General features: G+C 49.7%; 2 long non-coding RNA genes across 2 annotated transcripts; both read left to right on the top strand.

Moving 5' to 3' along the window:
- The first annotated feature begins 275 nt into the window (after positions 1-275).
- On the top strand, positions 276-3603 carry LOC139833331 (uncharacterized). Its single transcript, XR_011748877.1, has 4 exons — positions 276-1043; positions 1134-1391; positions 1487-1547; positions 2039-3603. It is a non-coding gene; the product is annotated as an uncharacterized lncRNA (long non-coding RNA).
- A 1092-nt stretch (positions 3604-4695) lies between these two features.
- Positions 4696-8021, top strand: LOC127314685 (uncharacterized). Its single transcript, XR_007859810.2, has 5 exons — positions 4696-5464; positions 5555-5812; positions 5908-5968; positions 6460-6545; positions 7801-8021. It is a non-coding gene; the product is annotated as an uncharacterized lncRNA (long non-coding RNA).
- Positions 8022-16515: the final 8494 nt, after the last annotated feature.

Here is a 16515-nt window from a genome sequence, read left to right as displayed (position 1 = left end):
AGGTTGATGTCCTGGGTAGAGATTTTGGATCTCTCCCACTCAGCGCTCCCCAGATCTGCGGAAGCCATCTTTGATTCCGGAGTGCTGTTGTAACGGCCCCGGGTAGCATCCCTATTAGATTTGTTTGTTCTTTTTCTTTTATGCATCATCATGCATCATGCATCATATCATCCATGTTTTTATTAAATAAAATTATTTTATAAACCCTCTCTTGTCTTTTATTTTTAAATAAAAAAACCATAATCTCTCCCTCTCATATTTCTTATTTTATAATTAAGTTTTTCCAACAAATATAATTTTGAATCTAAAGTGTTTTGTTTTGGTTAATAATAAAGTAATACTTGAAAAACTAATTTTGGATCTCCCTCTCACCTTTTGTTCCAAATTCAAAACAGAAAAGAGTTTGTTTTCAAATGGTTTAAATAAAAACATAAAAAGGAAAACCCCTCCCCTCTTCCAGGCCCCCTCTCTCTTTGGCCCATCTCCCCTCTTCCTTTCCCTTTTCTTTTCCCGGCGGCCCAAGCCAGCACCGCAGCGGCCCATCCTTTCTGGCCCAGCCCATCTCCTGTGGCCCGTACCTCTTCGCTCCGCTCCTTTTTCCCCGTTGTCGTCTTCTCTCTCACGGAGAGCACGCAGGTCGCGTGTGCGCCGTGGTCCTCCCCTACACCGAACGCCCACCTCAACCACTCCCTCCTCTCTTCCTTAAATTCCCCAGCGATGCACCCAGAAACCCTAACCCTATCTTCCCCCTCCCTCGCGCCGCCAGCAACTCCTCTCTCTTCCTCTTTTTCTTCTCTGCAAGCCCCGAGAGCGCCGCCGCAGCAAGCACCTTGTCCCCATCGTCTCCGGCAACCCCGAGCCGTTCCGTGGGCACCGGCGGGTGCGCCTCGACCTCCTCTTGCTCCTGGCAGAAGGAATTGATCCCGGGTGCTCCCAGACGCCGCCACATCGCGTTTCCCTTCTCCGACTCCGGCGTTCGTTTTCCTCGATTCCGGCCACTGTGGACTCCCTCCGCCCGTTCTGAGTCCACGTCGAGCTTCAGGGTAATCCCGCACACACACTGGACACCCTCGTTCTCCTCTTTGTTTCCTGTTTCTTCCTTCCCTCTTTGATGCCGGCCGCCTCCTCTGCAGAACATCGCCGCCGGCGACGCTCCGATGATCTCCGGGTGATGGCGCCACCGCCATCTGGTCCGCGCCGCCAAGGCACACCCGGCGCCCTATTCCTCGCTTCCTGGGAGCCCCTACAACGCCGCTCGCATCCATGCCGACCCGCAGTGGTCACCGTCGCTCACCGCCGCGCGTGCACATGGTTGCCACGTTGCCGCCAGCTCGGCATCCTCGTCACCTTCTGGGCCCCATCCGTCAGCGTCTGCGGCTAGCCCAGCCCCGGTGAGAAAAACCTTCCAGATCTGGATCTGGGTCTTTTTCATCTAAGCCCCTGCCGTTTTATAAAAGCTAACCGCGGTCCTCTCCCCCGTCAGCAGATTCCGCCCAGTCAGCAGCGCCGGACCCGCGCAACAGCCTCTGCAGCTAGCTCTCCTCTCGGTGAGAGAAGTTCTAGACCTTTTTCTGTTTTTCTGAAAATCCCAGAATATGTGCATATCTTGTTAAAATCATATCTCCTAAACTATAACTCGAAATAAAATGTGTTCTATATGAAAATTGTTCAGAAAAATGCAAGGAACATGAATATGACATTCATACATCTGTTTGCATCTCACATCATGTCAGGCCGTGCTAGTTTGTGCATTTCACCTCACATAAACGCGGAGTATTTTGGAATTACCGGATAAGAATTCCCCGCTCCGTTTAATATTGAAGTAGCTCACTCTTGCCATGCTATGCCATGCTAATCAACACTTAAAATTTGCCGGTAGATATGCAACTTCAACCTAATTTTGTTTGTCCGGGGTTCCGATCCCGCTTAATTTGGATAATTGCATTGCACCATCTTTGCCATGCCATGCATACCATCTCGAACATGTTGGATCTTCTTTATCCGTAGTAGTAAGACTTGCATGCGTTGTGTGTTCCAGCATTTGCTTCTTCCCGGATAGGATCACGAAGTGTTGATGTGAGATACGACGAGTTCTCCGGCAAGTTCTTCTGCAGCTTTTCACAGGCGAGCCCACCCCTTCACCTATTTTACTTTTACATGCTCTTTTGATCTATTGCTATCCTTATGTTGCGATTCTGTTGTGTCACGTGTCCTATCCACCTGTTACCTATATGTCCGAGATACACCTCCTCGCCCTACCTATTGTTTGTTGTTTGCCAGCTTTGCGAGTCGTAGGCGAGTTTAGGGTCTTGTTGATATCTCGAGATGTTCGGGATATCTTGTTGGGAGGTTTTCACATGCTTTATCAGTTGTTGGAGATACACATGCTTTACTTAATTGTTAACAACTAAAATTGTAAGCAGAGGCATCTGTGAGCCCCTTTGCGAAAGCATCGGAACTTTGACTCGCTAATGTCCCCTAGGATCCGAGTTCTTGTTATCTGTTCCGAGATTGAGCGCTCTACCCGTACGTGGGGGAGTGGGACCCCCATCACCCACTACCTTTCCTCGAGTCTGTTTATTGGGAGCCACAACCTTGGTTTTATTTGCTCATATGCACGATGCACGATTTACTTCTGTTGCCTTCGGGTGTTTATATTCTGTACTGTACTCATCTCGTGGAACGATTAGCGACAGCAGGTTGTTCACACTTAGCTTAGCCGTTGGCACAAACCTCTGGGTCCGTATCGGAGTACGGCCGAACTTCGTCACGGGTAGCTTAGTGGGGTGGCTCCCCTTAAACTTTCTCTTGCATTGGGAACGGTCTTGATGTGAGACTCCACCTGTAGTAAGTGGGTTCGAGCATGCGTATGGTTACATTTGGGCAACCCCTGCAGGGTGTACATCTTATCGATAAGCCGTGTCCGCGGTTATGGACGACTTGGAATTGTATGGCTTGATCATAGAACAACTTACACCTTATACTTGTTGTTAATAATCTGATAATAACTTGTGTAGTAATATAGCATTACCACAACCGATACCTAATAAAATTTGTCCACCGTTGAGTGCCTTTTACATTGCCTCTTCGCTTTGTTGAAGGGGATATGTGTAATCGGCTGGGTTATGTTTGTGTAGTATTTATCTGTTACCTTGTGCGCTCTCTTATCTTCTCTGAGTAGACGGATGTTGTAGCGTGTCTCTATTGGATAGTAGCTTTGCTGCCGCTAAACCCCACATATAGCCGGGTGAAGTTTATACCGCCCACCAGCGAGCATAGCTGGTCTTGTCTCGCAAGTACGTGCCAATGGTACTTACCCTCGCCTTCCTTTCTTTTTGTCTCCTCCCCCTTTTGTCGGCAACCGATGGCCCGACTTTGACAGGTACGAGATGACGACGTTAGCAAGGTTACCCTTCCGGCTTGGCCTGGGCAGGGTTATGGACGCCACTGGTTATCTTCAGGACTCTTAGTCCAATTTGTATCTTGTCCGTACTCGGACACATTCGATCTTTTGTATGATTTGGATCTTTGTATTGTATATTTGTATCTTGACTCGTTGGAGTCGTTGTTGTAATATATGTATCTTGTGGGCTCTATTGTAAATCTGTTGTAATGTTACTACTCGTGGTAATTCCTCTGGCATCACGTGTGTGATTCTTCGCGCACGTCGTGTCGGAGGGCGTCTCTGAATCGATATCATGTGGATTTTGGCGGGACCGCTGGAATCCTCATGGTACCGGTTCCGGGGCGTCACAAGTTGGTATCAGAGCTCAGGTTGACGGTACCCCACTAGTCCAGCCTGTAGGATAATCTTGCCAACGGACGTTGTTGTGTCTAGTGTCAAAACCTATTTTCTGAAAATTCGTTGCATCTGACTAGCTCTATTTTTCTCCTTACCTCTATTCTTTCTCTTCTTACCTATGCGAGTTTTGAGTCTTCTCTCTTATCTGAGTTCTCCGAGTCTTAGGTTCCGACGTGGGTTGGACGATCTCTGCCTTATCCTAATATGACCGATCTCTGAAGACCGTCCAACAGAAGAACATCACCGACGGCTAATCTTTGTCTTCTCCATTTGACCTCATCTTTGTTTCTGTGATCTTCCTTCCATTCCTTGTGCTTTGTTCCAATCGACTCTTCGCTGACAACGCTTATAAAGATCGCCAATCTGAATTCCATGAGTTGGTTACACAATTCTCCTATTCATGTGCGGAGTAGTACTTCGAGTATGGGATGGACTGATCACCCTAACGATACTCTTATTATTCACTCTTGTCACATTGAATTGGTGGATCCGTGTGACTGATATTCCTTCCTTTGTTTCTCCGGAGTCATCATCGTCATCGGATCAACGACTTCTTGTTGGTGGTGTCGCCAATCAAGCTGGAGCAAGACTTCTTGTTAGTGGTGTCGAGGAGATCGACACATCGCCTGAAGATCCGATAGTTCACCTCTCTCCCCCGTACCGTGGCGTGGAACCTCGGGGCGAGGTTCCTTGTTAGTGGTGTCGATTGTAACGGCCCCGGGTAGCATCCCTATTAGATTTGTTTGTTCTTTTTCTTTTATGCATCATCATGCATCATGCATCATATCATCCATGTTTTTATTAAATAAAATTATTTTATAAACCCTCTCTTGTCTTTTATTTTTAAATAAAAAAACCATAATCTCTCCCTCTCATATTTCTTATTTTATAATTAAGTTTTTCCAACAAATATAATTTTGAATCTAAAGTGTTTTGTTTTGGTTAATAATAAAGTAATACTTGAAAAACTAATTTTGGATCTCCCTCTCACCTTTTGTTCCAAATTCAAAACAGAAAAGAGTTTGTTTTCAAATGGTTTAAATAAAAACATAAAAAGGAAAACCCCTCCCCTCTTCCAGGCCCCCTCTCTCTTTGGCCCATCTCCCCTCTTCCTTTCCCTTTTCTTTTCCCGGCGGCCCAAGCCAGCACCGCAGCGGCCCATCCTTTCTGGCCCAGCCCATCTCCTGTGGCCCGTACCTCTTCGCTCCGCTCCTTTTTCCCCGTTGTCGTCTTCTCTCTCACGGAGAGCACGCAGGTCGCGTGTGCGCCGTGGTCCTCCCCTACACCGAACGCCCACCTCAACCACTCCCTCCTCTCTTCCTTAAATTCCCCAGCGATGCACCCAGAAACCCTAACCCTATCTTCCCCCTCCCTCGCGCCGCCAGCAACTCCTCTCTCTTCCTCTTTTTCTTCTCTGCAAGCCCCGAGAGCGCCGCCGCAGCAAGCACCTTGTCCCCATCGTCTCCGGCAACCCCGAGCCGTTCCGTGGGCACCGGCGGGTGCGCCTCGACCTCCTCTTGCTCCTGGCAGAAGGAATTGATCCCGGGTGCTCCCAGACGCCGCCACATCGCGTTTCCCTTCTCCGACTCCGGCGTTCGTTTTCCTCGATTCCGGCCACTGTGGACTCCCTCCGCCCGTTCTGAGTCCACGTCGAGCTTCAGGGTAATCCCGCACACACACTGGACACCCTCGTTCTCCTCTTTGTTTCCTGTTTCTTCCTTCCCTCTTTGATGCCGGCCGCCTCCTCTGCAGAACATCGCCGCCGGCGACGCTCCGATGATCTCCGGGTGATGGCGCCACCGCCATCTGGTCCGCGCCGCCAAGGCACACCCGGCGCCCTATTCCTCGCTTCCTGGGAGCCCCTACAACGCCGCTCGCATCCATGCCGACCCGCAGTGGTCACCGTCGCTCACCGCCGCGCGTGCACATGGTTGCCACGTTGCCGCCAGCTCGGCATCCTCGTCACCTTCTGGGCCCCATCCGTCAGCGTCTGCGGCTAGCCCAGCCCCGGTGAGAAAAACCTTCCAGATCTGGATCTGGGTCTTTTTCATCTAAGCCCCTGCCGTTTTATAAAAGCTAACCGCGGTCCTCTCCCCCGTCAGCAGATTCCGCCCAGTCAGCAGCGCCGGACCCGCGCAACAGCCTCTGCAGCTAGCTCTCCTCTCGGTGAGAGAAGTTCTAGACCTTTTTCTGTTTTTCTGAAAATCCCAGAATATGTGCATATCTTGTTAAAATCATATCTCCTAAACTATAACTCGAAATAAAATGTGTTCTATATGAAAATTGTTCAGAAAAATGCAAGGAACATGAATATGACATTCATACATCTGTTTGCATCTCACATCATGTCAGGCCGTGCTAGTTTGTGCATTTCACCTCACATAAACGCGGAGTATTTTGGAATTACCGGATAAGAATTCCCCGCTCCGTTTAATATTGAAGTAGCTCACTCTTGCCATGCTATGCCATGCTAATCAACACTTAAAATTTGCCGGTAGATATGCAACTTCAACCTAATTTTGTTTGTCCGGGGTTCCGATCCCGCTTAATTTGGATAATTGCATTGCACCATCTTTGCCATGCCATGCATACCATCTCGAACATGTTGGATCTTCTTTATCCGTAGTAGTAAGACTTGCATGCGTTGTGTGTTCCAGCATTTGCTTCTTCCCGGATAGGATCACGAAGTGTTGATGTGAGATACGACGAGTTCTCCGGCAAGTTCTTCTGCAGCTTTTCACAGGCGAGCCCACCCCTTCACCTATTTTACTTTTACATGCTCTTTTGATCTATTGCTATCCTTATGTTGCGATTCTGTTGTGTCACGTGTCCTATCCACCTGTTACCTATATGTCCGAGATACACCTCCTCGCCCTACCTATTGTTTGTTGTTTGCCAGCTTTGCGAGTCGTAGGCGAGTTTAGGGTCTTGTTGATATCTCGAGATGTTCGGGATATCTTGTTGGGAGGTTTTCACATGCTTTATCAGTTGTTGGAGATACACATGCTTTACTTAATTGTTAACAACTAAAATTGTAAGCAGAGGCATCTGTGAGCCCCTTTGCGAAAGCATCGGAACTTTGACTCGCTAATGTCCCCTAGGATCCGAGTTCTTGTTATCTGTTCCGAGATTGAGCGCTCTACCCGTACGTGGGGGAGTGGGACCCCCATCACCCACTACCTTTCCTCGAGTCTGTTTATTGGGAGCCACAACCTTGGTTTTATTTGCTCATATGCACGATGCACGATTTACATTTGCCTTCGGGTGTTTATATTACATCTTGTACTCATCTCGTGGAACGATTAGCGACAGCAGGTTGTTCACACTTAGCTTAGCCGTTGGCACAAACCTCTGGGTCCGTATCGGAGTACGGCCGAACTTCGTCACGGGTAGCTTAGTGGGGTGGCTCCCCTTAAACTTTCTCTTGCATTGGGAACGGTCTTGATGTGAGACTCCACCTGTAGTAAGTGGGTTCGAGCATGCGTATGGTTACATTTGGGCAACCCCTGCAGGGTGTACATCTTATCGATAAGCCGTGTCCGCGGTTATGGACGACTTGGAATTGTATGGCTTGATCATAGAACAACTTACACCTTATACTTGTTGTTAATAATCTGATAATAACTTGTGTAGTAATATAGCATTACCACAACCGATACCTAATAAAATTTGTCCACCGTTGAGTGCCTTTTACATTGCCTCTTCGCTTTGTTGAAGGGGATATGTGTAATCGGCTGGGTTATGTTTGTGTAGTATTTATCTGTTACCTTGTGCGCTCTCTTATCTTCTCTGAGTAGACGGATGTTGTAGCGTGTCTCTATTGGATAGTAGCTTTGCTGCCGCTAAACCCCACATATAGCCGGGTGAAGTTTATACCGCCCACCAGCGAGCATAGCTGGTCTTGTCTCGCAAGTACGTGCCAATGGTACTTACCCTCGCCTTCCTTTCTTTTTGTCTCCTCCCCCTTTTGTCGGCAACCGATGGCCCGACTTTGACAGGTACGAGATGACGACGTTAGCAAGGTTACCCTTCCGGCTTGGCCTGGGCAGGGTTATGGACGCCACTGGTTATCTTCAGGACTCTTAGTCCAATTTGTATCTTGTCCGTACTCGGACACATTCGATCTTTTGTATGATTTGGATCTTTGTATTGTATATTTGTATCTTGACTCGTTGGAGTCGTTGTTGTAATATATGTATCTTGTGGGCTCTATTGTAAATCTGTTGTAATGTTACTACTCGTGGTAATTCCTCTGGCATCACGTGTGTGATTCTTCGCGCACGTCGTGTCGGAGGGCGTCTCTGAATCGATATCATGTGGATTTTGGCGGGACCGCTGGAATCCTCATGGTACCGGTTCCGGGGCGTCACAGCTGTGCCTGATCAATCTGCGCGGTGGCATCAACAATGGCGCAGGAGTACAGTGCGGAAGTAGTTGGGCTCGAGGAACTAACGGACGCAAGAGGAGATTTTTGCAAGAGGAGAGCAGAGGAGCGGCGCAAGCGAAAGTGCGGAAGGAAGAAGATGAAGCCCTTAAATAGAGGTGCGGCGAATCGGTGCACCGTTAGATGGAAAAAGTGTGAGGCAGATGGTGTACACGTGGAGCAAGGGTAAAAAAGTAATTTCGCCCTACAGGCGTTACAGTGCGTGCGCCAGAAAAAGCGGAGGACGTGTGTCCCCCACTTGCACGACGTGTCAATACGATGCGTAACTTGGGCCCGCAAGGCAGCGAGAGAGAACTTCTCGAGATTTCCAGGAACAGCGGTCGTGGCTATCGTCAGCAATGATGTCACCTTAGTAAGAGAAAATTTCGACTTAACAGTTTCATAAAAAAGGCGACAGCAAAAGGTATTGGAGAGCCTTTGATCAAATACAAGTTTTTGATCAAATGCTCGGGGGCTACTTTGGAAAAATGAAAATTCGAGAAAGACAAAATAGAAATGGTGTGAGCCTATGATCAAATACAAATATTTGCTCATAGCCTCGGGGGCTACTCCCATTGGGAGCGCTGTTCGCGCACCCGAGAGTTTTGAAAATTTCGAGAGGGAAAGAAAATATAGCGACATAAGGCGTGGAGCCTACACCCAAGCACAAGTCCTTGGCTGTAGCCTCGGGGGCTACTCCCATCGGGAACGCTGTTCGCGTGCCCGATGAAATTATAAAAAAGAAAGATAGAAGAATAAGAGAGTATATTTCGAGTTATAAGTAACTCTACATGCATATACTCCCATCGGGAGAGCAATATAAGTTATCCGTTGACTCAATAAAATGTGCCATTCCAACAGCCGAATAAGCACTCGATAATATATTCTCAGAACGCCAAAGTTGCGAACAGTTTCTGAATGCCGCAAAACTTTGTGAAGGTAAGACCCCAGATCCGTTCTGTGTGGCGTGGCGCCGTCTCTGACGTCGGTTTGCTACTTTTATCCGTATCAACAGATACGAAGAAAAATCCTAACGGACGCGTTAGGTACCCGATAAATATGACTGGGACTCGACAGAATGGTAAGACCTTAAGCGGCACCTGTCGAAGTTTACACCAGTATCCCGAGATCATGTCCAGGGACGTGATCTTGAAGTAGGTTTTTGCGGATTGCCACTAGAGCAGTTAACTAGTACCTGATCCGTCAGATGAACTAGCCCCAACTACCATTATCCCTGTACAATATAGAAATTCATATGCAAAGAAATATGGAGAAGTTCAGAGCTATCGAGTAAATATAAACAGTGAAGATTTTCCCTGACTCTACGATTCAAGCAAAATCTCGGGGGCTACTGACATAGGCATCCCTAATGGGCCTGCCGAAGATAGTACCCGGGGTTTACTGAAGGCCCACGACTCGAAGAATAAGAAGAATCGGAAGCCCAATTTGTTATTAAGGAAAGCTTGAGTTGTATTAGGAGATAATATTTGTAATCTTGCGGGATGAGTTGGAAACCCTCCCGGACTCTGTAACTTGTACAATACGAATCCCTCGGCTCCACCTCCAATATAAGGGGGAGTCGAGGGACAAATTAAGCATCGAATCATTGTCTCATAAACCCTAGTTTTCACATCGTCGAGTACTTTTCGGCTGAAACCTTCGAGATCTACTTGCCCTCTACTTCTAACTAAACCCTAGTCTACAACCCGTAGGCATTGACAAGTTAATCCCTTGTCACCTGTAATCCGGCTAGGACTCTCCGTGTAAACCCTAGATCCGTGCGCCTTTATAAGCCGGAACCCGGGAGCCCTAGAGGCACAACCACAACTCATTGTAACAACGCGAAACCGCCCAGATAATTCCAGACAAGCAGCAGTAGGCCCTGTCATCGTGCAGGTGTTCCGAAGCTGGATAAATCGCGTACCACCGTCCCGTGTGCACTCCGTCCTATGGCCCCTACTTCTTCTCCCCCTCGTGAGGATCCCTCCTCCGAGGCACCGTCGAATAGGCAACGACAGTGGCAGGGCGCAGCTGGGCCGGATCTGGGCCCTGCGGGCCGGCTACGGGCGCAGGTGGCCTAGGCATCGCAGTGGTGCAGCGGTTGGCCAGCACGGGGGGCCCTGGCCGTGGTGATGCTGCAATGGTGCAGCGGCTAGGTGCTGGTGGGGTCCGAGGAGGTGGCCTCGGGCAGCGGCGGGGTGTTGGTGGGCAAGGTGGAAGAAGGTGGTCCGGTCATGGGCAAAAGCGGGATGGCGCGACAAGTCCTGGGGCTAACGCCTTGTCTCGGTTGCTGGCCAGCCGGCGATGGCGACGGCTTCGGGCATCGCTCCCTACTTGAAGGCATCGCCGAGGTGACGTCGTGGCTTCCTGTCTGGGTATGCTCCGGGGAAATCCCTAGATCCACCGTGATCGGTCGATGGAGGCGCTCTTGTGTCGTCTTCCCTCTTGAGGGCATCGATTTGGAGCTGCTTAGGTCGGAGGGACCCGTGGAAAATGGATGGTGTTGGCGTTGTGTGCTACGTGGCGACGATGACAATGGTGATCGGATCGGAGTTGCGCATGTCCTTCGTCACCCTTGCCGTGATGGTGAAGTCGGAGCTGCAAGGCGACTTGTGGCAACAATGCCACTTGATTGGTGCTTGCGTCGGTGCAAGGCGTGCAACTTTCTCCTATGAAAGTCACGGTTGAAGTACGAGCTGTCTCCTCCTCGACGTGCTTGGGGGTTGACTGTTTGGCATAGGCTCACTTGGGTTTCAATGTCGTTTGCGGCGAGGGTCTCGGTAGCGGTTGTCTAAGGTGGAGTCTAAATTGGACACTTTCTTCTTAATTAATGGAATGATGCAAAGCTTTTGTTTGCGTTTAAAAAAAAAATCTGTCACAAAGCTCCGTGAATAGGTCGAGGTAGTCAAAAACCTGATGTACCTCACGGACGTGCAGCACTTCTATACCTAATAATAAAAGCAAAAGGGTTTCTCCCTCGGTCGTTGTCCAACTTAAAACTGCCCTCAAAGTTGATACAAATTACCCACCACTGCCACCGGTAAGTGGAAAAAACGTTTCTGTTTTTTTTCCGTCTTGTCCGTGTGGTTCACGCAGGTTCAAATCGGTACCGTCCGTAGTGACCTTGAAATCTGCCGCTCTCTACCATCCAAATCAACCACGGCATGCGTCCCCATCCTGGTAATCCCTCGCCTCCAAGAGCTTGGTCTGATAAGAATCGGTGATGCATGTACAAACCAATTGATTGGCCGGAGGGGCCGCGTCCATCATCAGCCCCCAACGCCTCCAAATTCCTGATCCTACTCGCACTGCCTCTCACCGAGCAAGGTGTGATCGGTCTCGATGGAGAGGGGCTATTGTAGCTCTTCCTCCACCGCGCAGCGCCCTGCGCCAGCTCCCTCCGGTGAGCGCGAGGTCGGCATCGTACACCTCGCGTGCAGTCTACGATAACAGGACGCGGCCGCCCCTAAGCCTGTACGAGTACACTGCAACGTGGAGGAATTGTGCACTGGTGCAAGAGGTTGGTACATATTAGGAGAGTTTCGGATGGCTGCCTGCTGCTATGGTCGTGTGAGGGATTGACCCATTGAGAATTGAGGCTTGCTAGCACCTCGAGTCTGACAGAGAGGCACTACTCTTTTTGTTGGTACAGTCGCGATAATTTTTAATTGGCTAACCACACACGATATGTGACATCAGAGATCATGGTACGTGGCTGAGGAGATGTCTGGGCCATGCGCTGGCAGAGATGCGGCAGGGAGGAAGAGACCAGGGATGAGGGCAGGCGCTAAGAAGAGATTGAGGGCCTGTTTGTTTGGGTCATTTGTTTGTTTGTACGAGGAAAGCTTGTGTAATAAAAATTTGTCTGGAAAGCATTTTAAGTTTCACTGTTTGGCAATCTGGCTGGCTGTCTGGCTGTAAATAGATGAATTATCCGAAATACCCTTCAAGAACGTGAGAACATATTTTAGTCTATATTTTGCGTAAACATGCGATAAATATTTAGCGCCGAATGGAGTATTATCATATGAATCACACTGCAGAGGAGAAAAAAAGTATCACGGATCTGTTTTCTTTCTATTGATTTTTGGAATGTTTGTATTCGATCCATATGTTGCATGAAAATTTACTTTTAAATGTGCACGGCAGATTGTCTTGTCTCTCTCATACATGCCATGCATGGCCTACTCAAGTTCACTATTATACGTACTAGTACCAGTATTTTCCGCGACTGAGATAAATTACAAACCTTTGTTGGCAGCGTTAATCAAGAACTAGTAGGAGCTGCATGCACTGAGCCAGCATAGTAATTACCTATTGCGTTAATCAAGAACTAGTAGGAGTAGTATACTCTTTCCTAATTGCACGGAAGGAAATAGCCGTGCTCGGGTCAGCACGTCAGCTTGCAGCGGTCCGGTGGCACATACACGTAAATATTACAAACGCCAAGGGCAAAAGGATATACCGTTTCACTTGTTAAGTGAGGAAGCTGCGGCAAGCCGGAGAAAGCACCTCCGGAGGTGCTTTTCGTTTCGTGTGTATCGCGCTCGGTGGCTTTGGAAAAGCCTAGCCAACGCAGTCCGTTTGTTTCATTTCATCTGCTTATTTTAGTGGAAAGCTAAAATAAGCCCAAACAAACAGGCCCTGGCTGCCGGCTGCTTGTTTGCTTCTGCTCATTAGCTGTTTTGCAGCGACAGCAGTTGCTTTGCTCAAGAAGTGTCGTCAATATTTAATCTGCTACTGTCCTATTTTGCTCATGTGAATTTAGTCCATAACTTAAATCGTAAACAATAAGTTTGCATAATTGCAAACCCTGTCTGAGAGAGAGAACAGTAGGAAAAAGTGAACGTTTGGTCTATAAGAATTGACAACCGAAGGATTAGATAATATCATAGGCGTGCCGAGAGTGACCCCCTCGCGTCGTCTCCTCTGGGCGACCGGGGGAGGCGAACCCTAACCCCCGCCGCCGCCGCCTCTTCCCCACCTCCCCTCCCTCCCCTCGCCGTCCCTCGAGGCTGCCGCCGTGAAAGCCCGCAGAGCCGGCGGTGAAGGGGCGGCGGGGATCTGTGCGCGGGCTCCCCTGCCGCGGTGGCACGGAGGCTGGCTGCCGTGTGAGTGGGGCATGGCCTCCACCGCTGGCTGCTCGGCAGCCCTCCTTCCCCCCGTCCTCCTCTTCGGCTCGGCCTCGCCGGTGCTGGACGTTGGTGGCCGGCGGCTAGGGTGCTCCCCGTCGCGGCTTTGGCTGGGGCCATGGATCTGGGCGGCGGCCCATCTGGCGTGGCGACGACGTGCTCGCGGCAGGCGGCGTCGCGGGTGGCTCTGGCCGTCGGCCTCGTCCTCTTGGGAGGTACGACCGCGGCGGGCGGCGGCTGCGGCTTGGAGGTCCTCCTCCTTGTCATATCTGGTGCGTGTCTCTGTCTCCCCGTCCGGATCTCTCTCCTCCACCGGTTTGATTGAGGGCGGCGGTTGCTCCCTGTCCTCGAACATGGTGGGTGTTGGTAGTTTGCTTGGGACCAGGGGAAACCCTAGGTCGGCTGGCTCGGCCCAGCGGCGGCGACGCCTTTGGGCGCCGTTCTTCCTCCTTGGAGGCGTGGCTGAGGTCCCCTGTTTACACCCCGACCTACCTCCCGGGCGAAAGCCCAAAATCCTGCGGATTGGGCGACGTCGACGTGCTGCACGCCGTGTCCTTGTTGGAGGCGTCGCCTGGGGAGTGTGATGCTCGGTGAGAAGAGTTGAAGGCGGGAGCTTTGACATGTGCAGCTGCTTCCGGTGGCTTTCCTGCCTCTCTCGGGTTCTCCAAGGTCGGCAACGGTTTGGCGGATGTGGTGTGCTCCCTTACTTCGGTGGTCGTGGTTTGGGGCTGTCCCGGGGCTCGAGTCCAACTCCTCTCCAGCTCTCGGGTGAGCTAATCTCATGTCCGATGGTTCGACGCCTTCGAGCCTAGGCGAGAGGGTAGGGACCCTCTTCGGCGTGAGAACAGGAGGGTGTCTGATGCTTGCAGACCAGGGTGTCTTCCTCGACCACAATCTCCACCCTGCTTCATGGCAGTGCCTCGTCGTGCCTTCCGTTCTTGATGTCTTGGTGCCGGAGCGTGGTAGTCTTCACCTTGCAAGCTCCTTCGGTGCTTGCGTGTAGTGTTGAGTTGTAAGCTGTTCAGGGTGCTCCCTTGTATCGTTCGGCCGTTGTGGTGTGTGGTGTGTGGTGTTGTGTTGTGGGTGGGTGGCCTTGTGTAATCCCTGGCCGGTTGATGGCTTTGTTAATTCAAAGTCGGGCTCCTCTGAGCCTACTGTTTAAAAAAGATTAGATAATAAATACCACCTAGCAGTTTTCAACATGAAGATGATCACCTGAAGGCTATTTCCTTGCTCAACATGAGCTAGCATATTTCGACATGAATACGAATGGATCACTTGAAGAGAACCAACATGGGGTTGGATGGTTAGGAGGGCAGTGGCACCCCTAGCTCACCAGAGTTTAAATTCTAGATTTGATACTCTGGTGTCTCATAAAGATGGAATATTCTTCAGTGCGAGGAGATGTTTCCGTCGACCGGAGATGCTCATAGCATAGGGGTAGGGTGTGCGTGTGTGTGTTAATAGGGGTGGATGTATGTGCGTATATGTGAGTGTCAGTGTTCAGGTCAAAGAAAACATGATCAAAAGGGGAGAAGATGATGGGCATCCGGGTTTTTGTTACCACGTGTGGTTGAAGCGGGTCGAATTTGACAGGGAAATTAGTGAGTCTTATATGAACTTTTTCCCTAAATTGGCCTCTTTTGTGGCACGCTGCAAGACCGTGTACTTCTAGCTGTGGCCCATCGTCGACTTGTGGTCCACCGCTGCCCCAAGTGGTATCCGCCGTCCTCACTCGTGAAGTTTCAGAATCCAAGCTATGTGTAGATCTGCGCTCATGGATTAAGCCCGGAAGGTGTTACTTGTATGCTGCTCAAATATTTGATGTCGTGGTCTACTCGAGGGATATGAGACATGAGAGCGAAATGAGGCAATGCTCTCCGTAATTCTGAAATATAGGTATCTACAAGATTTCTTTCTATGCAATTCTTTGCTAAGTCTGTACGGGAGAGGTGGTCAAGTTAACTTGGCTAAGAATTTATTATTTTCACAATAAGGTGAGATAAAAAATTATTGACATGCGAGTCAAAATGCGCAGAATTTTTTTTTATTGTTAGTTACAACATCATCATGTTGGCTTGTTCTGTCATCCCATTTTTGCTATTTTGTTTCTCTTCTAAATGTGGATAGGGTGTGAGCGTCTAGAGTTGCGTCGCGTAACAATTGTGAATCGGTATGTCCCACTGCTGCCTCCCAACACCGTCACCGATTGCATCAATCTGTTCTAAAGCGTTCGATCACCACGGCATGGCACTGGCATCACGAGATAAGTTATCTAGAGTAGATATGTTCTCCATCGAATTAAGTCTATTTGAAAATTTACCCGGTGCAACGCACGGGCACTTTTGCTAGTCTATACCTAATAATAAATGAGCTAAGGTTTCTGCCAAAATTTTCGTCCAACTTTTTATTGGACCATTTTGCCCTCCCACCAAATCACATAATACACATAATTACCCCAGTACCGGTTCAGTTTATAACTTTTCCGGAGAGGAATCCGTCGGTCCAGGCGTCATGGAAGCGCACATCTGCAGGCACTCGTCGCTCGCGAGGGATCCAAACTGTCCGCTCGCATCTGGGCCATGAGCCTGCGTTGGTAGGCCTTGTTCCTAATAAGTGGGCTTCCTAGAATCAGCGAAAACAGGTACAAATTCGTTATTATGAAGTCCGTCCCGTCCAAAACCTACATGATAAGCTGGATATTTTGTGACCAAAATAATACCACCTCGCTTAATTAAGCCGAGACGAGCTGATTTATATACGAAAAGATTGGTGGAATCATTAAGTTGTCTCTGAGAAAAACAACCCGCAAAGCTTGGTACAAGATGTGTAATTGTCAGGAAGGAAGGAAATCAGAGACCATAGTGCCGCTCCTCCGTGAAGCACGGGGAGAACGGACCAAGATTAGAGGCTCGCCGGCGGCGGCAGGCAGAAGAGGAAGGGGCTGAGTGGCATGCGAAGAGGGAGAGGGGGCGGCCATGACATGGAAATCGAGCGACAGTTCATAGCTCGGCGGAGACTGCCGACATGCGGGCTGGAGCCGGCGGCGGATCGCGCGAGCTCGAGGTAAGGCGCCGCCGTGGTGAGGGAGGGTAGCCAGCCAGGCTGAGGAGATGGCGGTTGAGCGGGAGCTGGAAGAAATCGGGAGGCATCGAGAT

Source organism: Lolium perenne, chromosome 7 (assembly GCF_019359855.2).
Source record: "Lolium perenne isolate Kyuss_39 chromosome 7, Kyuss_2.0, whole genome shotgun sequence".
NCBI classification, from domain to species: Eukaryota; Viridiplantae; Streptophyta; class Magnoliopsida; order Poales; family Poaceae; genus Lolium; species Lolium perenne.
This window is presented reverse-complemented; position numbering and strand designations above follow the sequence as displayed.